This window comes from Mirounga angustirostris, unplaced genomic scaffold, assembly GCF_029215605.1.
Source record: "Mirounga angustirostris isolate CCGP_5_RB_7025 unplaced genomic scaffold, mMirAng1.0.hap1 SCAF_1, whole genome shotgun sequence".
Lineage (NCBI taxonomy): Eukaryota > Metazoa > Chordata > Mammalia > Carnivora > Phocidae > Mirounga > Mirounga angustirostris.
This window is the reverse complement of record NW_026991709.1, coordinates 121,566,355-121,593,195: the sequence shown is the minus strand read 5'-3', so window position 1 is coordinate 121,593,195 and position 26,841 is coordinate 121,566,355. Positions and strand designations below refer to the sequence as shown.

The 26,841-nt window shown below is 41.3% G+C and overlaps 1 protein-coding gene across 10 annotated transcripts in view; it reads right to left on the bottom strand.

Moving 5' to 3' along the window:
• The window catches only part of CEP70 (centrosomal protein 70), a 107,708-nt gene that overhangs the window by 79,997 nt on the left and 870 nt on the right, over positions 1-26,841 (bottom strand). For 3 of the 10 annotated variants that reach the window (XM_064587264.1, XM_054504391.2, XM_064587286.1), the window contains exons 2-3: positions 15,074-15,150; positions 14,280-14,382 (exon numbers count right to left, since the gene is read on the bottom strand). The gene's annotated coding sequence lies outside the window, so the exon portion shown is untranslated. Of the gene's footprint in view, positions 1-14,279; positions 14,383-15,073; positions 15,151-16,719; positions 16,974-26,841 lie in introns of those variants that run through there. The other 7 variants (XM_045903677.3, XM_064587239.1, XM_064587273.1 and 4 more) reach the window with 4 other exon arrangements.

Here is a 26,841-nt window from a genome sequence, read left to right as displayed (position 1 = left end):
AAAAAAAATCAAACAGAATTATCATATGATCCAGTAATTCTACTTGTGGGTATATACTCGAAAGAATTAAAAGCATGGTCTCAAAAAGATATTTGTATTTCCATGTTCACAGCAGCATTATTCACAATAGCAAAAATGTGTAAGAAACCCAAGTGTTCATCAACAGATGAATGGATAAGCAAAATATGATCTAGCCATACAATGGAATATTATCAGCTTTAAATAGGAAGGAAATTTTGACATATGTTGCAACATGAGTGAACCAAGAGGACATTAGTCACAAAAAGACAGATGCTAAATGATTCCATTTACATTACTAGAGCAATCAAAATCATAGCAACTGAAAACAGAATGGTAGTAGCCAGGGCAGGGCCTTGGGGGACAGGAGACTTAATGTCTAATGGGTTTAGAGTTTCAGTTTTACAAGATGAAAAGAGTTCTGGGGTGCCTGGCTGGCCCAGCTGGAAAAGCATGTGACTCTTGATCTTGGGGTTGTATGAGCCCCACCACTGGGTGTAGAGATTGCTTAAAATAAATAAATAAATCTTAAAAAAAAAAAAGTTCTGTAGATGGATGTGGGTGACGGTAGCACATTATGAATGTATGTAATATCACTGAACTAACTGTACACTTAAACAATGGTTAAGATGGTTATAGTTTAAGTTCTAACAGTTATTTTTCTTTTTTGTAATGCAAGTGCCTGACTTAAGCTTTGATTGTGAAGGGATCCATTTCAAAGAAGCATCCATTTCAAAGACGGCTCTCTCCAATAAACATAGTGCCAACCACAAGACTAGATAAAGAGCCAGGCCACCTCCCCCAACTGAGGCTCCTTTGTTTTAGAGATCTTGGCTGATTTTGATAACTGGACATTTGAACCACTTCGTTTTTTTCTTCTACACTTCACATTCCCTCTCTTCTGTTTTAAATGCACCAATAAAGAGTGAGCCTGCAGAACCATGCCTGGAAGTGTGAAGGAAGATGGTAGAGTAGGAGGATCCTGAGTTCACCTTGTCCCACAGACACACTGAGACAACAACTACAGCTATGCAACTAACTCTGAAAATGATCTGAAGACTGACAGAACAGATCTTCCACAGCTAATCAGAGAGAGAAAGCCACACAGAAAAGGGTAGAAAGGGCAGAGATGCAGTTGGGAACCAACCCCCTAGTCAACTAACCACAAACAGAAGGGATATCACAAGCATGAAGAAGAGGATCAGACTCCACACCAGTTAGCCCCCTGGAACTGGGAACACTGGGAAGACAAATCGGCTTAACATCTGGCTTTGAGGGGCACCTGGGTGGCTCAGTCGGTTACGTGTCTGCCTTCAATCAGGGAAATACAAATCAAAACCTCAATGAGATACCACCTCACAGCAGTCAAAATGGCTAAAAATTAACAAGTCAGGAAACGATAGATATTGGCGAGGATGCGGAGAAAAGGGAACCCTCCTACACTGTGGGTGGGAATGCAAGCTGGTGCAGCCACTCTGGAAAACAGTATGGAGGTTCTTCAAAAAGTTGAAAATAGAGCTACCATATGACCCAGCAATTGCACTACTGGGTATTTACCCCAAAGATACAAATGTAGTGATCCGAAGGGGCACATGCACCCCAATGTTTATAGCAGCAATGTCCACAAGAGCCAAACTATGGAAAGAGCCTAGATGTCCATCAACAGATGAATGGATAAAGATGTGGTATGTGTGCATGTGTGTATACATATATATACACACACACATACACAATAGAATATTATGCAGCCAGCAAAAAATGAAACCTTGCCATTTGCAGTGACGTGGATGGAACTAGAGGGTATTATGCTAAGCGAAATAAGCCAATCAGAGAAAGACAATTATCATATGATCTCACTGATATGTGGAATTTGAGAAACAAGGCAGAGGATCATAGGGGAAGGGAGAGAAAAATGAAAAGACAAAACCAGAGAGGAAGACAAACCACAAGAGACTCTTAATCTCAGGAAACAAACTGAGGGTTGCTGGAGTGGAGGGGGGTAGGGAGGGATGGGGTGGCTGGGTGATGGACATTGGGGAGGGTATGTGCTATGGTGAGCACTGTGAACTGTGTAAGACTGATGAATCACAGACCTGTAACCCTGAAACAAATAAAAATATGTTAATAAAAAGAAAAAAAAAGTGTCTGCCTTCAGCTCAGGTCCTGATGGGATCGAGCCCTGCATCCAGTTCTGTACTCAGCATGGAGTCTGTTTGTCCCTCTCCCTCAGCCCTTCCCCGCCCCCTGCTCATGCTCGCACTCTCTCTCTTCCTCAAATAAATTAAAAAAAAAAAAAATCTGGCTTTGAAGACCACCAGGGCTTAACTCTAGGAACTTTAAAAATCAGCAGGCTTAACTCCAGGAGAGCCAGAGGGTGACAGGAAACCGAATCCCTGCCCTTAAAGAGTCAACATACTAAATAACTCAGAGACACAGCACAGAAGCAATAGCTTGAAAAGCACCTGGGGGTATTCATGAAAGAGATTTATTGACTAATCTTAGAATATGTACTAGAGGGGCCAAAGATTTCTCTGGCAACAAAAGCGATGGCAGGTGCCATTTTCCCTGGCCTCCTGCAGCCTAGATAGCAAGATGTTTCTGAGAGCCAGTTCTAACACTCTCCATTTACCTTGTTGAGTACCACGCCCCCCACATTCTCCTGCAGACCACCCCACCCAACCTGCCCACCTTGGCAGCCATCCCTCCAAAACAGCTCCTGCCCTGCCACACCTGGAAGGAAACTCTGCCAACAACGTACCACTCCAAAGTAATTCCTGCCTTTGGGAGGGGAGGAAATAACCCCCCCACCAGCGTGCCCACAGTTCCTGCAACTGAGCCTCTAAGCTGGCTGTGCAGAGAGCAAGTTCTGCCCTTCACTGTGCCTGCAGGTATGGCAGATGTTAATTGTAGACAGCTAGCTAGGCTGAATGCCAACCCACCTACCAGTGAACACACAGGCAGCAGGTGGGCCTTTCAACATTGCGGGGAGCAAACTGCCCAGTACACCTTTATCAGGCAAATCAAGTCACTGCAGCCAGTCAGGCTGGAAGCCAGCCCCACCCACCAGCATACCCACAACAGCAGCAGCTCAGCCGCAACAGAAGGGTGCACTAAGCCTACACAGGGGACATCCTTGGAGTGTCTGGTTCTAGTGACCAGGGCGGATTTGCATTATACAGCACCACTGGATCTCTTCTACACAAGGCCACTACTTTCAAGACCAGGAGATGTAGCTGACCTACCTAATACTTAGAAACAAATATAGAGAGACAAAATGAGGAAACAGAGAAATATGTCCCAAATGAAAGAACAAGACAAAATCACAGTAAAAAAGATAAATGAAAGAGAGATAAGCAATATGCCTGGTAAAGACTTCAAAGGTAATAGTCATAAAGATAATTACTAGACTTGAGAAAAGAGTGACTGAACTAGGTGAGAATGTCAACAGAGACACTAAATATAAAGTATATGCATAAATATTTTATAAAATATATACATATATTAAAAAAATAACCAGTAAGAGCTATAGAATTCAATAATAGAAATGAAAAATATACTAGAAGTAATCAGTAGCAGATTAAAAGACACAGAAGAACAAATTAGCTATCTGGAAGACAGAAAAATACAAAGCAACCAAACTGTACAGCAAAAAGAAAAAAGAATAATAAAAAATGAGAATAGAGGAGGGAACTCTGCAACATAATCAAGCATAATAACATTCACATAATAGAGATCCCTGAAGGAGAAGAGAGAGAGAAGGAGGCAGAAAACTTACTAGAAGAAATAATAGCTGAAAACCTTCCCAATTTGGGGAAGGAAACAGACACCCTGGTCCAGGAAGGACACAAAGGCCCTAATGAAGTTAACCCAGGGAGTTCCACCATCAAACACATAACAGGTCAAACAGCAAAAAGTAATGATAAAGAGAGAATTTTTAAAACACCAAAAAGAAACAGTTACATACAAGGGAGACCCCATAAGGCTATCAGCTAATTTTTCAGCAAAAACATCACAGATACCAACACTCACTTGCTTACACCAGCCCCATCTCCCCATACCACACTTCAGTGGACCCACCCTTCCCAGTCATGCTTGCCTCAGTCCCAGTCTTGCAGGCCTCCTCCCAAGAACACCAGCGCAAACCTCGCCAGCACCACATCTCCTAATCCACGGGTTTTGTAGGACCTCAGCTACAGCAGCAGCAGCAGTGGCAGGACTCATTTCACAGACTAACTACAACACACTTTGTTAAAACACAGCCCACTCGGCAGGGGACCAAACACTTCCCACAACAAGCAAAGAGAACCTCTACAGACAACTGGACCGAAGGAAAAACCTTCAGTTTTTCAACCAGGACTCAACAGCAGAGCACAAGCAACACACACAGGAGACACTCCCTGAAGCACCAGGTCCTAGGGAACAGGGGACACCGCACTGCAGGGAGCTACAGGGCTTCTTCTTCAAAAGACTATTACCATCAAAAGCAAGAGACATAGCTGACTCCAAACACAAAGAAACAAACACAGAGCGTTAGACAAAATGAGAAGACAGAAAATATGCCCAAATGAAAGAACAGGACCAAACACCAACAAAAGACCTAAGTGAAATGGATACAAGTAATATGCCTGATGGAGAATTTAAAGTAATGAAGATACTCACTGGACTTGAGAAAAGAGTGGAGGACATTAGTGAGGACCTTAACAAAAAGATAAAAAAAAAAAAACAACCAATCAGAGATGAAGAACACAACAAATCAAATTAGAAATACACTACATGGAATAAATAGCAGGCTAGAGAAAGCAGAGGAACAAATTAATGACCGGGAAGACAGTAATGAAAAGTAACCAAGCTGAGCAAACAAAATATGCAAATTGAGAATATACTCAGGGAACTCAGTGACTCCATCAAGCATAATAACATTTGCATTACAGGAATCTCAAAAGAAGAGATAGAAAAGGGGGCAGAAATTTATTTGAAAAAATAATAGCTGAAAACTTTCCTAATCTAAGGAAGAAACAGATATCTAGATCCAGAAGGCACAGAGATTCCCCAAAAAATTCAACCCAAGGAGGTCCACAACAAAACACATCATTAAAATGGCAAAAAGTAGTGATAAAGAAAAAAAATTAAAAGCAATAAAAGAAAAGACACTTACACGTAAGTATAAGGCTATCAGCAAATTTTTCAGCAGAAGCTGTGCAGGCCAGAAGAGAGTGACATGATATATTCAAAGTGCTAGTAGGGAAAAACCTGCAGTCAAGAATACTCTATCCAGCAAGGCTATCGTTCACAAAAGAAGGAGAAATAAAGACTTTCTCAAACAAATAAACTAAAGGAATTCATGACCATTAAGCCAGCCCTATAAGAAATATTAAATGAATGGAAAGGACCATAAGTGAGAATATGAAAAGTAAAAAATATAAAAGCAGTAAAAATAAGTATTTCTGTAAAAATCATGCAAGGGATTCATAAAATAGAAGGATATAAAATATAACACCATATACCTAAAATGTGGAGAGGACAAAAGTAAAAAATGGGTTCAAACTTGTGACCGCAAACCTATCATAGACTGTTAGACACAGATGATGTTATATACAAACATAACAGTAACCACAAATCAGAAACCAGTAATAAATATGCAAAGGATAAAGAGATAGAAAGCCAAGTATATCATTAAAGAAAGTCAACAAACTATGAAAGAGAACAACAGAAAATCAGAGAAAAACTACTAAAACAACCACAAAACAAGTAACAAAATGGCAATACATACCTATCAAGAAATATTTTGAATGCAAATAGACTAAGTGCTCAAATCAAAACACATACGGTGACAGAGTGGATTTAAAAAAAACAAAAACCAAGACCCAACTGTATGCTGCCTATAAAAGACTCATTTCAGATGTAAAGACACCTGCAGATTGAAAGTGAGGGCATGGGGAAGCTGGGGTAGCAATACTTCTACTGGACAAAATATATTTTAACACATTTTTTAAAAGATTTTATTTATTTATTTGAGAGAGAGAACACGAGTGGGGTGAGGGGCAGAGGGAGAAGCAGACTCCCCGCTGAGCAGGGAGCCCAATGCGTGGCTCAATCCCGGCACTCCGGAATCATGACCAAGCTGAAGGCAGACATTTAACTGACTGAGCCACCCAGGTGCCCCTGGACAAAAGAGGCTTTAAAACAAAAACTGTAACAACAGACAAAGGAGTGTATAATAAAAAAGGGAACAATACAATAAGAGGATATAACAATTGTAAATATTTATGCAGCTAACATGGGAGCACCCAAATACATAAGACAGTTAGTAACAAACAATGGAAGTAATTGATAATAATACAATAATAGCAGGGGACTTTAACACCCCACTTACAACAATGGACAGATCATCCAAACAGAAAATCAACAAGGAAACAGTGCCTTTGAATGACGCACTGGACTAGATGGGTCTAACAGATATATTAAGAACATCCCAACCACAAACAGCAGATTACACATTCTTTTCAAGTGCACATGGAACATGAGCAGAACATATCACATATTAAGCCACAAAACAAGTCTCAACAAACTCAAAAAGATCGAAGTCATATTATACATCTTCTCTGACCACAACACTATAAAACTAGAAATCAACTACAAGAAAAAATCTGGAGCACAAATACATGGAGGTTAAATAACATGCTACTAAACAGTGAATGGGTCAACCAAGAAATCAAAGAAGAAATAAAAATTACATGAAAACAAACGAAAAATGAAATCACAATGGTCCAAAATCTTTGAGATGCAGCAAAATCATCTCTTCTAAGAGAGTTTATAGCAATACAGGCCAATCTCAAGAAGCAAGAAAAATCTCAAACAACCTAACCTTATACCTAACGGAGCTAGAAAAAAACACTCCCAACAAACAAAAAAAAACTCCCAAAAAAATAAAGCCCAGAACCAGACCACTTCATAGGGGAATTCTACCAAACATTTAAAGAGAGTTAATACCTATTCTTCTCAAACTTTTCTAAAAAATAGAAGAGGAGGGGTGCCTGGGTGGCTCAGTCGTTAAGCGTCTGCCTTCGGCTCAGGTCATGGTCCCAGGGTCCTGGGATTGAGCCCCACATCGGGCTCCCTGCTCCGCAGGAAGCCTGTTTCTCCCTCTCCCACTCCCTCTGCTTGTGTTCCCTCTCCCACTGTGTCTCTCTGTCAAATAAATAAATAAAATCTTTAAAAAAATAAAAATAAAAAATAGAAGAGGAAAGTAAACTTCCAAATTCATTCTATGAGGCCAGTTAGTAACAAACAATGGCCTCATTCTATGAGGCTCTGATACCAAAACCAGGTAAAGACTCTACAGCGCACCTGGGTGGCTCAGTCATTAAGCATCTGCCTTTGGCTCAGGTCATGATCCCAGGGTCCTGGGATTGAGGCCCGCATCGGGCTCCCTGCTCAGTGGGAAGACTGCTTCTCTCTCTCCCACTCCCCCTGCTTGTCTTCCCTCTCTTGCTCTCTCTTTCTGTGAAAAAATAAATAAAATCTTAAAAAAAAAGTTTTTTTAATTAAAAAAAAAAAAAAGACACTACAAAAAGAGAGCTACAGGCTGATATCTCCGATGAACATAGATGCAAAAATCCTCAACAAAATACTGACAAACTGAATCTAGCAATACATTAAAAAAATCATTCACCAAAATCAAGTGGGATTTATTCCTGGGATGCAAGGTTAGTTCAATATTCACAAATCAATCAATGTGATACATCACAGCAACAAGAGAAAGGATAAAAACCATATGATCATTTCAATGGATAAATTAAAAGCATTTGACAAAGTACAACATCCATTCATGATAAAAACCCTCAACAAAGTAGGTTTAGAGGAAAAATGCCTCAACATAATAAAGGCTATATATGAAAAATCCATAGCTAACTTCATACTCAATGGGGAAAAACTGAGAGCTTTTCCTCTAAGGTCAGGAAGAGGACAAGGATATCCACTCTCACCGCTTTTATTCAACATAGTACTGGAAGTCCTAGCCACAGCAATCTAAAAACAAAAAGAAATTAAAAGCATCCAAAATGGTAAGGAAGAAGTAAAACTTTTATTATTTGCAGATGACATGATACTATCTATAGAAAACCCTAAAGACTCCACCCCAAAACTACTAGAACTGATAAATGAATTCAGTAGTCGCAGGATACAAAATCACTGTAGAGAAATCTGTTGTATTTCTATACACTAATAATGAAGCAGCAGAAAAAGAAATTAAGAAAACAATCCCAGGGCACCTGGGTGGCTCAGTCGGTTAAGGATCCAACTCTTGATTTCACCTTAAGTCATGATCTCACGGTTATGAGATGGAGTGATGGAGCCCTGCATCCGGCTCCGCTCAGCTGAGAGTCTGCTTGGGATTCTTTCTCTCCCTCTTCCTCTGCCCCTCCCCACACCATGTGCTCTCTCTCACTTGCACACGTGTGCTCTCTCTCTCTCTCAAATAAATGAATCTTTAAAAAGAAACAATCCGGGCGCCTGGGTGGCTCAGTTGGTTAAGCGACTGCCTTCGGCTCAGGTCATGATCCCAGGGTCCTGGGATTGAGTCCCACATCGGGCTCCCGGCTCAGTGGGGAGCCTGCTTCTCCCTCTGACCCTCTCCTCTCTCATGCTGTTTCTCTCTCGCTTGCTCTCTAATAAATAAATAAATAAATAAATAAATAAATCTTAAAAATAAATAAATAAATAAATAAAAAGAAACAATCCTATTTACAATTGCACCAAAAATAATAAAATATCTAGAAATAAACTTAACCAGGAGATGAAAGACCTGTACTCTGAAAACTGTAAAACGCTGATGAAAGAAATTAAGACAACACAAAGAAATGGAAAGACAATCCACGCTCATGGATTAGGAGAACAAATATTGTTAAATTGTCTATGCTACCGGGCGCGTGGGTGGCTCAGTTGGTTAAGCGACTGCCTTCGGCTCAGGTCATGATCCTGGAGTCCCGGGATCGAGTCCCACATCAGGCTCCCAGCTTGGCGGGGAGCCTGCTTCTCCCTCTGACCCTCCCCCATCTCGTGCTCTCTCTCTCTGTCTCATTCTCTCTCTCAAATAAATAAATAAAATCTTTAAAAAAAAAAAAAATTTGTCTATGCTACCTAAAGCAATCTACACATTTAATGTAATCCCTATCAAAACACCAATAGCATTTTTCACAGAATTAGAACAATCTTAAAATCTGTATGGAACCACAAAAGACTTTAAATAGCCAAAGCAATCTTGAAAAAGAAAAAACAAAACTAGAGGTATCACAATTCCATATTTCAAATTATATCACAAAAACTATAGTAAAAAAAAAAACAGTATGGTACTGGAACAAAAACAAACACATAGATCAGTAGAACAGAATAGAAAACCCAGAAACAGGGGTACCTAGCTGACTCAGCTGGGAGAGCACGTGACTCTTGATCTCGGGATTGTGAGTTCAAGCCCCATGTTGGGTGTAGAGATTACTTAAAAAAAAAAAAAAAAGAAAACCCAGAAATAAGCCCACAATTATATGGTCAGTTAATTTTCAACAAAGGAGTAAAGAATATGCAAAGGGAAAAACAGTCTCTTCAATAAATGGCGTTGGGGGGGAGCCTGGGTGGCTCAGTCATTAAACGTCTGCCTTCGGCTCAGGTCATGATCCCAGGGTCCTGGGATCGAGCCCCGCATCGGGCTCCCTGCTCAGTGGGAAGCCTGCTTCTCCCTCTCCCACTCCCCCTGCTTGTGTTCCCTCTCTTGCTGTGTCTCTCTGTCAGATAAATAAATAAAATCTTTAAAATAAATAAATAAATGGTGTTGGGAAAACTGGACAGCTACATGTAAAAGAATGAAACTGGACTACTTTCTTACACCATACACAAAAATAAACTCAAAATGGATTAAAGACCTAAATGCAGACCTGAAACCATAAAAACAGCAACGGAAACAACCAACCAAACTAAAAAGCAACCTACAGAATGAGAGAAGATATTTGCAAATGACATATCTGATAAAGGGTTAGTATCCAAAACATTTGAAGACCTTATACAACCCGATACCGAAAAAACAAATAATCCAATTAAAAATGGGCAGAGGACATAAACAGACATTTCTTCAAAGATGACATACAGATGGCCAACAGGCACATGAAAACATGCTCAATATCACTCATCATCAGGGAAATGCAAACCAAAACCACAATGATGTATTATCTCATACCTCTCAGAATGGCTAAAATCAAAAACTCAAGTACTGACAAGGATGTAGAGAAAAAGGAGGCTCCCTGCTCAGCAGGGAGTCTGCTTCTCCCTCTGACCCTCCTCCCTCTCATGCTCTCTGTCTCTCATTCTCTCTCGCAAATAAATAAAATCTTAAAAAAAATTAAAAAAAAAAAAGAAAAGAAAAAGGAATCCTTGTGCACCATTGGTGGGAATGCAAACTGGTACAGTCACTGTGTGAGACGATATGGAGGTTCCTCAGAAAATTAAAAATAGAACCACCCTATGATCCAGTAATCATGCTACTGGGTATTTATTCAAAAAATATAAAAACACTAATTCAAAGGAATACATGCACCCTTTACATGTATAGTCCTGCTATAAACTAAGGGTTTGGCTATTATTTACAATAGCCAAACTCCTGAAGCAGCCCAAGTGTTCATTGATAGACGAATGGAAAAAGAAGATGCAATATATATCCAATGGAATATTATTCGGCTATAAAACAATATGTATGAACCTAGTGGGTATTATGCTAAGTGAAATAAGTCACTCAGAGAAATACAAATACCATATGATTTCACTCATGTAGAATTTAAGAAACAAAATAGAGCAAAGGGATAAAAAAGAGACAAACCAAAAAAACAGACTCTTAACATGAAGGAACTGGAACTCAGATACACTGCTGATGGTCATGTAAAATAGGACAACCACTTTGAAAAACACTTTGGCAGTTCTTTTAAAAGGTTAACTATACACCTAAGACCCAGCCATCCCATTCCTAGGTATTTACCCAAGAGAAATGAAAGCATATGACCACACAAAGACTTGTACATAAAAGTTAAGAGATTTATCTGTAATAGCCAGGAACTGAAAACAACTCAAATGTCCATCAAAGCTGAATGGATACACAAACTAGTATATGCACACAATGGAATACCTCTCAGCAATAAAAAGGAATAAACCTTCAAAAAAAAGGAATAAACTATTGATATATGCAACAACACATATGAACCAGACAACACTTACACTGAGTAAAAGAAGCCAAAGATTTACATACTGTATGACTCCATTTATATAAAATTCTAGAAAATAGAAAACAAAAACTAATCTAATATAAGTAGATCAGTGGTGGCTAGGGGAACAAGAGGCTGGAAAGATGGACCACAAAGGGGAAAAAGGGAATTTTTGGGGTGATGGATATATGCCCAATCTTGATTGTGTGATGGTTTGACATATATATATATATATGTCAAAACTTATCAAATAGTACACTTTAAATATGTGCAGCTTATTGTAGATCACTTGTATCTCAATAAAGCTGTTTAAAAAATAAAACTTTCCTGAAATGAAAAAATATATACATTTGAAATTACATATGGAAAGAGCATATCACATACTTGAGAATACTAACCCATCCTAATAAAATTACTAGACTTCAAAGAAAAAATTCTCTGGTCATCTAGAAAAAAAGAACAATGACTTATAAGGGGAAAAAATATTAGATTATCATCTGGCTTTGATATCAATGCTTTATACCAGAAGAAAAAGAGTAATATATTTAAGAAACTCAAGGAAAAGAGTGTGAACCAAGGACTTTATATCAGCAAAACTGCCTTTCAAGTATAAAGAACACAAGCTTTTATCCACATACAAGAACTTAGGGGATATTCCTTCCTGAGGAACCTAATAAAGGAGCATTGGGTAACCAAAATGATATACAGGGGCACCTGGATGGTTCAGCATCTGCCTTTGGCTCAGGTCATGATCCCGGGGCCCTGGGATCCAGCCCTGCACTGGGCTCCCTGCTCAGTGGGGAGCCTGCTTTTCCCTCCCCCACTCCTCTGCTTGTGCTGTCAAACAATAAAAAATCTTAAAAAAAAAAAAATGGGGTTATAGATATAATAGAGAAATTAAATAAAAGCTCTATAGTCTCAATTTGTATTGAAAGTATTTATATGCACTCATGAGATACTTAATCTTTAATGTGTGTGTGTCTCTATATAAATAGATGTAGGAATTCTAGCTCTGCCTACCGAAAAGCCTCAAACAATGACTATGGATCCCTAGCATACAGATTATGACCCTGAAATGCAATTTCCCTCTAAAAAAAAAAAAAAAAAAAAAACCCAGAGTTTTTTTGAAGAAATGGATGATTTCAGATTTGGGACAGAGCATTCAAGCTATCAGATAACAAGCTATCAGACTATTAAGGGTCATATCAAAAGAACAGGCTTAAATAGGCTCCCCGCAGGGCAAAGATGAGACAACATGAGCTTCGATAATGATAATGATTGCAATGAACTAAAACCCAACAAATATGTTTAAGTTCATGACCTTATACTGACATTAGATTTTCTAAAAAGAATGGTCTTCAGAAGATAAGGAACATAAATGGAAAGAATCAAGCATTTATGCTGCCTGTCCTAAAGGAATTGTACAGCTGTGTATCCAGATGATAAATAAGGGACTAGTATGCCAATTAATAAGAAAAAAAAAAAAACAGGATAGAATTAAAATACCACTATTTTGCAACCTTAAATGAATAGATACAGGCATGAAGTATCAAGAGTTGCTGAGATCACAAAGAGAAACATAGGCACCTCCAATGGTCTTGCGAAACACCGCTTAAAGAACTGCCAAAGGACTTGAATCTGAGTCTGATCCAGTCCTGGATCCAGCTACCAATGTGCAGGAGTTACCCAGGGCAGAACGTATTGAATTGTACATGAATTTATAATCAGCAAAATCCAGACTATAGGATATATAAGTCAAACCCAGATTCTGCATCAGATAAACTATAAGGGAAAGGAAGGAATAAAGAGAAAACCTACAGATTTTTTTAGAAGATTTATTTATTTGAGAGAAAGTCTCAAGCAGACTTTCCAGGCTGAGTATGGAGCCAAACGCGGGGCTCAATCTTATAACCCTGAGATCACGACCTGAGCCAAAACCAAGAGTCAGATGCTCAACTGACTGCACAACCCAGGCACCCTGGAAAACTACAGATCTTTTAAAAGATTTTTTTAAGATATTTTAAAAGAGTTTTTAAGGGGGAACTGGGTGGCTCAGTTGGTTAAGTATCTTGCTCTTGGTTTCAGCTTAGGTCATGATCTCAGGGTCATGAGATGGAGCCCAGTATGAGGCTCCACGCTCAGAAGGAGTCTGCTTGAGAGTCTTTCCCTTTCCCTCCCTCTCTGCTCCTCTCCCCGTTCATTCTCTCTTTCTAAAATAAATAAAATCTTTAAAAAAAAAAGTTCTTAAAAATTTTTTTAATCAGCAAGGCTACACTACAGTGTCTAGAAATATAAATTTATGAAAAAAAAACTCAAACACAAGGAAGCAATTACTATAGAAGTCAGAAGAATGGCTACTAATGGGAGTACAGAAGTAACTGTGATTGACATGGAGCAATAGAGGGGCTCTGGCATGGTGAGCACGATTCTACACCCTGATCTGAGTTGTATCATCTTATTTTAATAATTTATTAAGCTACACATTTGGTACATGTGTTCTTTTCTGTTTGACTTAATAAAAACTCATTTTATAATAAAAAAATTTTTATTAAATAATAAAAACAAAAGTAATGAAAACCCTAACCAAAGGAAAGCTGGTATAGCTCTGTAGCCAGGCTGACTGGATTTGAATTGTGGATTCTGCCACACAGCCAGGAAAATACTAATGACTCTGTGCCCTGATCTCATTATCATAAAATGAAGATTGTAAAAGTACTTGGCTCATAGGGGTGTTATGGAAATTAGGAGTTAATATAGAAAGAAAATAGAACAGTGCCTGGCTCATAGCAGGACAGAGTTGGTGATTAGAGTTGGTGACCACCAACTATGTGAATTAATGTAGTTACTTAACCTCTCTGGGCTTCAGTTTCCTTACCTGAGTTTAAAATATCTACCTGATAGGATTATCAGGAGATCAGAAGGAAATATATGCAATGTATCTATTATAGTATTCAACAAATAATAGGTCTTTTCCATGGCCTCCCAACATCCAGAGAGAGTTATCTATCACATTAGACATACCTCAGTCAGAGCACATTCCTCTTGCACTTTTCACCTGTTCATTTAAGTTGATCTCAATGAAATGATCACCCAGTGAGTCTCACGTCCGAAACTGGATCTTCATCTAGATTTCAAAAAGATAAAGAAACCAAAATCTTAAAATGTTCAACTTCCTACTAAGAATGGTCTTGTGTCACTCCCAGAGCAAGCATCTATGTAAACACTGAACTCAAATAGGAACAACTTAAGTAACCACTGATGGACTCGACGCTCATCACCATGTGTCTTCTCCCTTCTCTTCTTTCCTCTCCCTGCTTTGTTGAAACATTTAGCTGGGAGTCCAGATTTATCATAACCTATCATCAATTCTGACTTCTGGCTACAAAGGTAGATTATTCTCATTTGCAAGGGTACTAAAATGAAGCACCCTCAGACAAATACCACTAAACACAAAAGGCAAAGGCAGGAAGAAAAACTGTCTCAATTCCACCTGTGACCAAGCCCTCCTTTCCAGAGATCCATGCTGGGATATTAATGTGCTGATAGTGTGCACCAGCATTTTCCCCCACTATAAGCTGTGACAGGACACAGATCTGGAACTTTGAGTCACAGGCAGAGACCAAATGTTTTCCAAAGCCAAAGCTGATGCTATAGCTTTAATCAGTGCCAAAACACACCTAAAGTAAGACCATGGGAATAGGGGTTGCAGGATACAAGTTGGTTTGTAAATGGCATAAAAAGCCAAATGCAGAGAAGCAAAGCATGTTGTATCTTCTGGCACTGTCCAGGTTTCCAAGAGTCCTCTGGTAACTTACCCTTCATAGGTATGAAGTCCAGGTAACAAGCATCATCCAATAAATGTAACTATTTTTCACCACTTTTTTGGGGAAAGCTGGAAATAACAAACCATGGCCTGTAATGATTCTTTCTCAATTGAGACATCAAAATCTGTAATTAACTATCTCAAAAGCATATATTTCACATGACTTCAATAAATGGAACAAGCAATGCTTTCAAAGTCTCTGTCAATTAAATACAAAAGCTCTACTCCAAAAACATGCCAGCGTGCTGCTCAATTCTTAAGAAGTGAATCTACTGGGGCGCCTGGGTGGCTCAGTTGGTTAAGCGACTGCCTTCGGCTCAGGTCACGATCCTGGAGTCCCGGGTTCGAGTCCCGCATCCGGCTCCCTGCTCGGCGGGGAGTCTGCTTCTCCCTCTGACCCTCCTCCCTCTCATGCTCTCTGTCTCTCATTCTCTCTGTCTCAAATAAATAAATAAAATCTTTAAAAAAAAAAAAAAAAGAAGTGAATCTACTGCAAATAAGGAAATGGGAGTTAGGATTGGAAGTCATCTGCACCCAATCACTCTGCCCCAGGAGAGGGTACACAAAGGGCCAGAACACGCCTCTCCCCCTCTGAGGCAGAAGCTGCGGACAAAACCCCAGTCAGCCACCTCTTCCTCAAGGTGTGGCGGGGGAGGCCGGAGTCTACCTGGCAATGCAGAAAGTAAAAACTCATGCAGAGGACTGGAACCAATGCAGGTGATGCCAGCACAATGCTTAATATTACTATGGTTGGAAAATAAGTGGTAGTAGAAACCCTTTCTGTGCGGTCTCTAGGTGCCGGATCCCAGCCTTCTGACATTTCCACCTCATTGATTTTCTTCACAGAATCTATTTAGACTCCGCAGAAAGTCAGCGGGCCTCCGAATCGGGAATGAGCCTAAAGAGCCGTTGGAAGGGCTACTCGCCTACTCCTTCGTGTATCCATCCCCCTTTCGCTCCGAGTCTTCTCTAGCCAAGCAACCTTCTCCGACAACTTGACACTGAAAAGCAAAGCGGGTGAGCTCTGGTCGACTCTCGTATGCGGAGGAATCGCCCAGGACTTAACCGCAATCCAGTCTGCGCCAGGTATCATTCTAAGTCTTACGCTTACGGCCTCGTTCAACCTCGTCCAACCTTCTCAACCCACACCTAACGCCAAGAATCACCAGCTGTATGCTACGCATGAAGAAACGGAGGCGATGGGCGCCTGGGTGGCTCAGTCGGTTAAGCGTCTGCCTTCGGCTCGGGTCATGATCCCAGGGTCCTGGGATCGAGCCCCGCATCGGGCTCCCTGCTCTGCAGGAAGCCTGCTTCTCGCTCTCCCACTCCCCCTGCTTGTGTTCCCTCTCTCGCTGTGTGTCTCTCTCTCTCTGTCAAATAAACAAATAAAATCTTTAAAAAAAAAAGAAAGAAAGAAAGAAACGGAGGCGCTGAGACGTTAAATGAGCAGCCAAAGATGGCAAAGGCCGGGGAGCCAGGACTCGAACCAGGTTTGTCCAGGACCGCAACCCTTATACAGGGATTTTCAACCGGCGGGCTCTCTGGGCGCCCGGACAAGGGTCGTTCTGCCCATGCTCTCGGACCAGGCCAGGCCGGTCCCGGGGATGCTTCAGGGAGCGGAACCCCAGCTCCACTCACCTTCCTCGGCCGCGGCCTCCCTCCACCAGCGCGCCCGGCCCGGCCCCACTCAGCCCCCTCCGGCCCCGCCTCCGCGACCGTTACGGCGCCGCGGGAGGCCGGCCAGTCGAGCTGGAGCGCGGCGAGAGGGCCCGCCTCGGCTGCTCCTCCGAACGCGGGAGCTGTTTTCTCCCACCTCCGGGCGGGGACCCAGGGGTCTAGGTCGGCCCCGCGTCCGGTTCGCTCCGCTGTGGGGGCGGGACTTGCAGCCCCGTAGGCGAGAGTGCGCCGAGCTCACGGTGTGCGCCTGCGCACCGCCGTCGCACTGAAGACAAGCCCTGGCCTTGCAGGTGCTGTCAACAGCCGCCTGGAAACTCATTTGCCCGGGAGACCGCAGAAATACATATTTGAGGCGGTAGGTGAAAATGAGGCCCCGGCAAGGTAGCCACCGCACACTGCCCTCCACACACATACTCAGGCTGTGACTGTGAGCCCTTGCTACAGGACTAGTCAGCCTGTTCTGTAGGTTCCAGACCTTGCTGAGCACGGCAACACCTGGCATTTGGAGGACCCCAGTATGTGTTTGTTGGTGACATTCTACCCTTCCGTTCCGCACTTTTTTTTTAAAGATTTTATTTATTTATTTGACAGAGAGATAGCGAGAGCAGGAACATAAGCAGGGGGAATGGGAAAGGGAGAAGCAGGCTTCTTGCCGAGCAGGGAGCCCAGTGTGGGACTCGATCCCAGGACCCTGGGATCATGACCTGAGCCGAAGGCAGACGCTTAATGACTGAGCCACCCAGGCGCCCCGTTCAGCATTTTCAAGTCTTCACGAAGTGTCAGGCCCTATTTGAGGCTCCAGAAATGCAGAGGTGGCTGACCGGAGATGCTCAAAGTCTAGTTAGGGGGATGAATATACGCTCTGAAATTAAGATCAGTGTGATAGGCGTAATCAGAGAAGTTTGCGCAGGGCACAGAAGGGAAAGAGAAGAATTATCTAAATGGGTCACTTTAGTCTTCCTAGACCTGTGGGTCTCAACCCTGGCTGCATATTAGAATCACCTGAGGAGCTGTGAAAACTTGGTGCTCAAGCCCCAGACGACTTAAATCATTATCTCCAGGGTGGGACTCAGGTGTTAATAGTTTGTCAATAGTGTCTCTCCCCTCCCCACTCCCCAAGTGATTCCAGTGTGCAGCCAAGCTCAAGAACTGCAAACTTAGAGGAATACTCGAATGATTCTGAACGGTAGGAGTTCCCCAGCAATACAGGGAGGAAAGATATTTAGAGAAAACTTCATGTGCAAATTAAATAATTTCAAAGCACATTATTATAATGCCTAGATCACAAGTAATCAGTAAACCTTATTATTTTTTGTCATTAAACCCGGGCCCCTTTGGTACAGCTCATATCTGCCCTCTCCTAAAACCTAACTCCCAAAGCCTTTAAAAAATATAATGGAACTTACTGAGGGTTTCCTGACGAAACTGAGTAATACGTTCCATCCCTGGAGAGGCAGAGTAGGAAGGCCAAAGGAGGTGTGCTAAGGACCTGGGACTTTATCCAGGGGGTGATGGGAAACCATAGACAAGTTTTCAAAGGAACTAATAAAATGGAAAGGTTTTTGTTTGGGTGCCTTCAAGCCTAATTTTCATGCATCTTGATAATACAGATAAAAACTGTAAAAACAGCTCCACCATGTACAAATACGATCACTGCTTTTTTTCCTCACAAAAGGAAATCACAATATTTTATTTCTCAGCTTAATAAATTCAGAACCTACAAATAGGGTCCCTGTACACCATTTTCAAAAACTCATGGGGGTTAAGTGATCCAAAAATTCCTAGCAGAAAAATACAACTTCCACACACCTGAAGGGAAGGCCTGGCGTCTCATTGGCCCACTATTGTCGTTGCATCTTACAGCCACATGGTGTCGCTGTTTGACGACCTGTATTTTCCAGGCCTGTGGTTGTGCAGGTCCCAGAAGGGCCAACAAGGATCTCCAACAGAGGGCATTAATCATGATGTGTCTCACAAGAAGTCTCAGGGTCACAGCTTTTCAGGTACAATACTTTCAGGCCCATATTTAGCCTTCTTCCTAGGCAGCTGGGGTTACTGTGAGTTTGATCTCTGTGTCTGCCCCACGCAAACATGTTCTCAACCCTGCCCCCAATCCCTTTCCTTACCTGGCTATTCTCACTAGCAATAGCTGCTAGTTAAACAGATTTTCATTTTCAACCGTCGAAACACAGAATCCAACTGCTTGCCTTTTCCAAGACAATAGGGTGACTTGCCCACTCTTCTGACTAGCTGCACTAATTGAGCCAGGAGGTCAAATATTACACGTCAGTTGTAACCATTTTGGCTGCAGATAATAGAAAAGCTGATTCAAATGGTCTTCTTAAGCAATAAATAAATTTATTATCTCACACAACTGGCAAAACAGACTTTAAGGTTGGTGAATTCAATGGTTCAACAACTTATCAAGGACCCAGTCTATTAGTCTCTCTGCTCTCCTCTAAACATGGTAGGTTTCAAATTCATACTAAAGTGGTTTTCCAGATGTCTACCAGGAGCAATCAGGACCATATACTTTCTTTTCCATCTAAAATCCTTCCTTCCGGTTTTTTTGACCAATTAGGTCACACAGGCACATACTCTGCCTCCCAATCAGTAACTGCCTAGCAAATGTGAAGAAGACTTAAGATTGGGTTCCAGAAGGGAAAAGGGGTTACCATAATTGGAGTTGGCAATGGGGTGGGTGCTCCTTGAGTCACATAAATTGCAAGGGGGGGGTATGGCTACTTGAGTAAAACTGGAGTCCTGTAAGGGCCAAGAGGACCATGGATCCTAGATGTAAGATCACCAGTATCCTTTACAGTCTTCAAAGCACAAGAAGGCTGATTACCCTCTATTTCCTAACAAGAGAGCCTCCTCATCCCTCCTGGATTTTGTGTGTATCAAGTGGAGGGGAGGGAAATTCTACAGCACTGTCCTCCAAAGGAATCCCCCTCTTATGGACCATCAAGACCTTTCCGGCACCTCTCTTTGCTAGAGAAGTAAAAGACTGCACACAAATTCAGTCTTTGACTCAGCATCCTGCTGCATTGATCTCGAGGGTTTTTTTTTTAAGATTTTATTTTTAAGTAATCTCTACACCCAAGATGGGGTTCGAACTCACAACCCCAGGATCAAGAGTCGCATACTCTAACAACTGAGCCAGCCAGGCATCCTGATCTCAAGTTTTCTATGGGTCTTCAATGACCCACCAGGATGCTAATAGTTCTAAACACTCATTTAACATTCATTTACAAAAATGTATTAGGCCCCTAGATCAAACTAGATGCTGTGTTTATAGTGGTGAGTAAACCAGATGAGATTCTTGCCCTCATGGTGCTTATGAAAAAAAAAAACACAAATAAGCATTAATTATGATAAATGCTATGAAGAGGAAGGAAGAGAACAGGGGTATGTGGAGGAGGCTCTCTCAGGAAGTGACATTTAAGCTGAGATCCAAAGCCTGTCTTCATTTCAGCTTACTGCTCTCCTCTGTGCTTTGTATTCCCAGTATAAATTACAGCCTCCATTAGCAATGAAAACGGGTATTTTCATTTCTGAACTTCTAAACTGATTCTCAAATTTTCTCCTAGGCATAGACCTATCAAGTTTCTCTCCATAACAAGGAGTATACCAAATTCGAATGGCATTTGGGTGATAAATTCTTCAAGATTCTTCAACTCACAAGTCTTTTAGACTTAGAACCCTTAATTACATGAATACATTTGTTTCTGCCTCCCTTATGAGAATTTGAACTCTGGGGACATGGATCATATCTTACTTTGTTCAGGACCTAGAATTGTCCCTGGCACATAGTAGGTGCTCAACACAGTGTAGATGGCACTGCTAAATTTGAGTCAGATTTAGACAGGGGCATTCACCTTCAATAGCCATTTTCCAGTATGAAAGACCATTAGCAAATAGCTCGAACAAATAGATAAATAACATGGGGTGCCTGGATGGCTAAGTCAGTTAAGCATCTGCCTTCAGCTCAGGTCATGATCCCTGGGTCCTGGGATCGAGCCCCACGTCGGGCTCCCGGCTCAGTGGGGAATCTACTCCTCCCTCTGCTCATGCTTTCTCTCTCAAATAAATACATAAATAAATCTTAAAAAAAAAAAGATAGATTAATAACAAATGCTCAAGAATACAGATTAACAATAGTTATATTAATAACCTTTAAAATGTGTCAAGTTCTGGGCTACACACTTTTTTCTAACTTCTTGACTCTTCACAACAACCTTAACATAAGTACTGTTAATCTTCATTCTACAAATGATCAAATTAGAAAATAGACATCAAAAAAAAAAGTGGCAAATAAATCTTAAAAAATAAAATAAAATAAAACGTGGGCTCCTGGGTGGCTCAGTCGGTTAAGTGTCTGCCTTTGGTTCAGGTCATGATCTCAGGGTCCTGGGTTTGAGCCCCACGTCAGCTCTGCTCAGTAGGGAGTCTGCTTCTCCCTCTCCCTCTGTGCTCGCACTCTCTCTCTCTCAAAAAGAAACAAAAAAATCTTAAAAAAAAAAAAAAAAAAAAGACTTGCTAAGATCACACAGCCAGGATGTGGCAGAGCCAGGATCTGAAACCAGCATTCAGGCTCCAAAGCCTATTTCATTAACCACTTGACCATACCACTTCTCTTGATGGGCATCTGCTCTACCATAAGGGAATATGCATTTATTCCAATTTGCAGCTATTTCATCTATTAGTTATCTACTGATGCATAACAAATTATCCCTAAAATTAGAAGCTTAAAACAAACATTTGCTATCTTGACATGTCTGTGGATCAGGAATACAGGACTGGCTTAGCTGGATGGTCCGGACAGAATCTTTCATGAGGTTGCCGTCAACCTGTTAGCCACGGTTAGTCATTTCAAGGTTCAACTGGGGCTGATGGATTCACTTCCAAACTCACTCATGAGGTTATTGGCAGGGCTCAGTTTGTTACTTAGCAAGCAGACCTCTCCACAGGCTGCCTGAGTACCCCCACAATATGACAGCTTCCCACAGAGGGAGTGATCTAAGAGAATGTGTGAGCACCTAAGAAAGACGCAAAAGTCTTTTTTATAACCTCATCCAGGAAGTGACATATCATCACTTCTGCTATATGCTATTAATCACACAGACCAACTATGGTAAAATATGAGAGGATTACACAAGGATGTAAATACCAGAAAGTGGGGATCCTTGGGAGCCATTTTGGAGGGAACTTACTACAATCTGATTGCTCATTTTTTGTGAGTGCCTCCTCCACTAGAATGTAAACTTCACAAGTGAGGAATAACCATCAGTGCTGCTCACTGTTATATTCTCCCCAGTGCTTGCCGTAGAACAGACTGTCAATAAATACTGAATAAATGTAATGATGACGATGATATGAATTCCAAAGAATGAGCTCCCTACAACAATCCTGTCTTACTCTAACACAGATTTCCAGTTGCCATTCATGGTAGCATAAGTAAGTAAGGAAGGAAGTAAATAAATAAATAAATAAATAAATATTTAAGATTTATTTTTAAGTAATCTCTACACCCAATATGGGACTCGAACTCACAACCCTGAGTTGCATGCTCCACTGACTGAGCCAGCCAGGCATAGCTCAAATAACTTTTAAAAGCAAGATCTTATCATGACTACATTTACTCATAATTTTTTTCTTTTTTTGCTAAAGAAAACTCATAATTTTTATTTCATTGCCAGTTTTCCAGGAAGTGAAATCTCAAAGGAGATGAAAAAAAATTTCTGAGCTGAACCCAAAGCTATGCAGGATTTAGAGAGGGGTGTTACCTAATGGTAAATGCCTACTCAGGAGCACCAGCAGAGCCAGGAGCAAGTTGGAGGAACTGAGTCTAAGATTCTTGCATTGGATAGGACCCTAGAAGCATGTTAAAGTGGTTCTAGGTCAGTGACTCTCCCTAGCTACCAGATACAATTATCTCAAGATAAAGTTTTTAAAAAATCACCAATAGACTGGGGTGCCTAGGTGGCTCAGTCAGTTAAGCAGCTAGTTCTTGATTTTGGCTCAGGTCATGATCTCAGGGTCGTGGGATCAAGCCTCAGTGGGGCTCCACGCTCAGCGGAGAGTCTGCTTGAGGATTCTCTCTCTCCCTCTCCCTCTGCTCTCCCACTCATGCTCTCTCTCTCTCTAAAATAAATAAATCTTAAAAAAAAATCACCATAGGGACACTTGGGTGGCTCAGTCAGTTAAGTGGCTGCCTTCGGCTCAGGTCATGATCCCAGGGTCCTGGGATGGAGCCCCGCATCAGGCTCCCTGCTCCGCGGGGAGCCTGCTTCTCCCTCTGCCTGCCCTGCTGTTCTGCATGCAGCTCTCCCTGCTTGTGCTCTCTCTCTCTGACAAATAAATAAAATCTTATTAAAAAAATCACCATAGACCTACATTAAAAGAAGTTCTAAGTATGTAATTTAGAAAGAAGAAAAGTGATGAAAGAAGACAAGGATTGTTGAGAAAAATGACAAACATGTAGATAAATCCAAACAAACATTGTATAATTCAGTATAATGATCATGAAGGCAAATGCGTGGGCTGAAAAAAAGGACAGATGCAGATCAGACTTACAAGGTTACTTACAAGGTGAAAGGGGACAGCCATTGGAGTTAGAGTATTCCAAGGTCCTTGTATTATCTAGAAGGAGTGGGATGTTTAGGCTCTGTTAAGTGTGCAATGTAAAATTTTAAGGGTAGCCACTCTAAGAACAGGAATAGGGTCAATGACTTCCAAACCAGTAGACAGAAAAAGGGGAATATGAAAACAAAAATTCAGGCTACTTTTAAGAATGAAAGAAAGACGAACAAAAAGCAGAGCAAAGGTGGGACAAATAGAAAGCAAAAGGTAAAATAGTAGATACAAGCTAAATACACTAGTAATAATATATTAACAGTATATAATTCAAAGTGGGATAGTGCAAAACACCTTTTTCATTATTATTTTTAAAATAAATTTATATCCCCCCCCACCCATTTCTCCCCCCCTCAACCTCTGATGACTACCTATCTGTTCTCTATGAGTTTGTTTTTGGTTTTTAGATTCTACCTATAAAAGACATATTTGTCATTCTCTGTCTAATTTCACTTAGCATAGTGTCCTTAAGGTCCATCCATGTTGTCACAAATGGCAGAATTTCCTTTTTTATGGCTGAATAAAAGTGTGTGTGTGAGAGAGAGAGAGAGAGAGAGAAATACCCAGAAGCGGAATTGCTGGATTATATGGTAGTCTATTTTTAATTTTTTTTTGGAGGGGCAGGGAGGGGTAGAGGGAGAGAGAGAACCTTAAGCAGACTCCACACCCAGCGCAGAGCCCAACACAGGGCTCGATCTCACAACCCTGAGATCATGACCTGAGCTGAAATCAAGAGTCGAACACAACCGACTGAGCCACCCAGGCACTGCTATTTTTAATATTTTTGAGGAACCTCCACACTGTTTTCCATAGTAGCTGCACCAAAATACATTCCCACCAAAAGTGCACAAGGGTTCCCTTTTCTCCACATCTTTGCCAACACCTGTTATTTCTTATTGACAACAGCCATTCTAATGGGTATGAGCTATTCATGTATGTAACTACAGAAAATGGACTCACAAGGAAACACCAAATTCATGTTCATATTGGCTTTGGAGGAAGAGAAGCAAGTAATGGTGTTGGACTTGCAAATCCAATAGGGTTTTTATCTGCAATGTTTTCTTCCGTTGAAATTTTTCAACGAGCCAATATTTAATGATGGTCAGTCAATTCTAGGTAGCAGGAATATGGGTATCATTTTCTATACTTTTTAAGTTTCTCTAAATAAACATGGTACAAATTTTTACCAAGTCTTAACCAACTGGAACATGTGTATGTATTGCCTTCTTTGGCTCCTTGCTCTAATTAAGGGTGTATCTACAGACCCCAGCCTCCACATGACTCAAACCAACACCTACGTTCTCCTGAGCCCGTCAAGCTTCTCCCGTTTGAAGTTCTACAAAATCACCTTGTTTCACTGCTTCTCCACCTTCCCTGTTTGTGTAGGTAGCGCCACAGCGTCCTTGGGCAGAGAGGAAGATGTCTAAGCGGCAGCAGCACGGCCAGCAGCAGGGGACTGGGCGTACTGGCACCGGCTCTGACACACACTCCTCTGAGGCCAGTTTTGAGCCCTGGGCTTGTTTCTAAAGCAGCGGTGCCTCTTCCTCTAAACATATCGCCAGGGCACCTGGGCAGCTCAGATGGTTAAGCATCGGCCTTCGGCTCAGGTCAAGATCCCGGGCTCCTGGGATCGAGTCCTGCGTCGCACGCCCTGCTCCTTGGGGAGCCTGCTTCTCCCTCTGCCTTTCTCTCTCTCTCTCTCTCTGTCGCTCATGAATAAAGAAATAAAATCTTAAAAAAATAAAAATAATAAACATATCGCCAGTAGTTCAGGCTGGACCAATACGGGAAGGGCATGTGGAAAATTTTAAGTCTTGTAGGTATCAGACTATGTAACTTTTCCCTTTTATTTTGATCTCCATTCACGTTGTTTAAAAAGTAAGTTCAGGAGATCAGTCAATGCATTAACAATTCCCTTTTCAAAAGGAGGCCCAATGAAAGCATGGAGGATGGTGAATGAAAAAAAAAAATCACTGATGGCCTGGCTGGTTCAGTCGGTAGATCATGTGACTCTTGATCTCAGGGTTGTAAGTTCGAGCCCCATGTTGGGTGTAGAGATTACTTAAAAATAAAATCTTAAAAAAGGAGTCAATCAATCCAATCAATCACTGATGTCAATGGGCAAATCAGTGAGAGGCAGTTTAAGAGGTAAGAACCAGCATCTAGGTACTTCCTGGGGAAACAAGGAAATAATCTGGGAATGAGAATAAAGTCAAAAGCACGGGACACCTGGCTGGGTCTGTCAGAAGAGCATGTGACTCTTGATCTTGTGGTTGTGAGTTTGAGCCCCATGTTGGGCATAGAGATTACTTTGAGGGAAAAAAAAATAGTAAAGTCAAAAGCAGGATCAGCTTGACTGAATACATTTTATACTCAAGTTCAATACCTCTCACAGTATTTTCTTCAGACCTTTTTCTGTAACAGTTCTGTCTAGTAACAAGTGACTAATGCTACCCTCAGTGTCCTGGGCCCCGGGAATGAGTAGGTGGAAAATGTAGCCCAAACTGGTATGTTCAATTCCAGGTATCCCAGAAATTATACCCAAACAGAAAATAGTGATATAGAACAAGCCAGCTGAGGAATCAGACTGCACTGCCTATTCGTGGTGCAGACTTGAGTACACCTCATGAATGTACTCTGTGCTCCATGGGCAGAGGAGCTTCCCAGGCCTCTAAGGAAGGGTCCAGATATTTCTTCAAGCACAATTAACACTTTTGTAATAACAGGCCCCGTTAACATGAACTTTTTGAATCCCACAAGCCTGGCTCCACATGCTGGCTCGGCAACTTCTGAAGGGCTTTGGGTCTCTCTATAATGTAAGTACTGGGCTGTTGTGAAAAATACAAGTAACAATATATAAGGACATAGCAAGCATCCAATAAATTATACCTTAACAGTCTTATAAAGGATATCCAGATTCCTAAAGTTTTACAAGAAAATATAATCCTTCATTACACAGTATCACAGAGCTGCTCCCCAAGCAGTGTTTCCTGGTCCTAGCCCAATGACCCAGGATTGTTTCTTAGAAGAACTAAGGACTAAAAAAAAGTAATTAGGGACATGTCTTCAGCTAGCCTGGTCCCATCACTGGAAATTTCCACTCTGGGGCCTTTTCCCTTTTCCCCTCTACCTCATTCTTTCAACATTTATTGAAAACTCTCTGCTCAAGACACTGGTTTAGAAGATAATACAAATATGAAAAGTCTTTGTCTTCCAGGAGCTTTCAATACAGGGTTGCAAACAAGAAATCAGTGCTCACTAACCAGAATCCTTATAACATAATTTGCTTAAGAATTCAGTCATTATTACTTTGCAGACTGATTAAACTAAATAATAGATTGTTCCCTCTTACCTCTCTATCCCCCTTCTCTCACATACTTGCTCAGCATCTAGAAACTGCTTCAACTCTTACCAACCCTAAAGATGAAACAATACGTTAACCTCAAG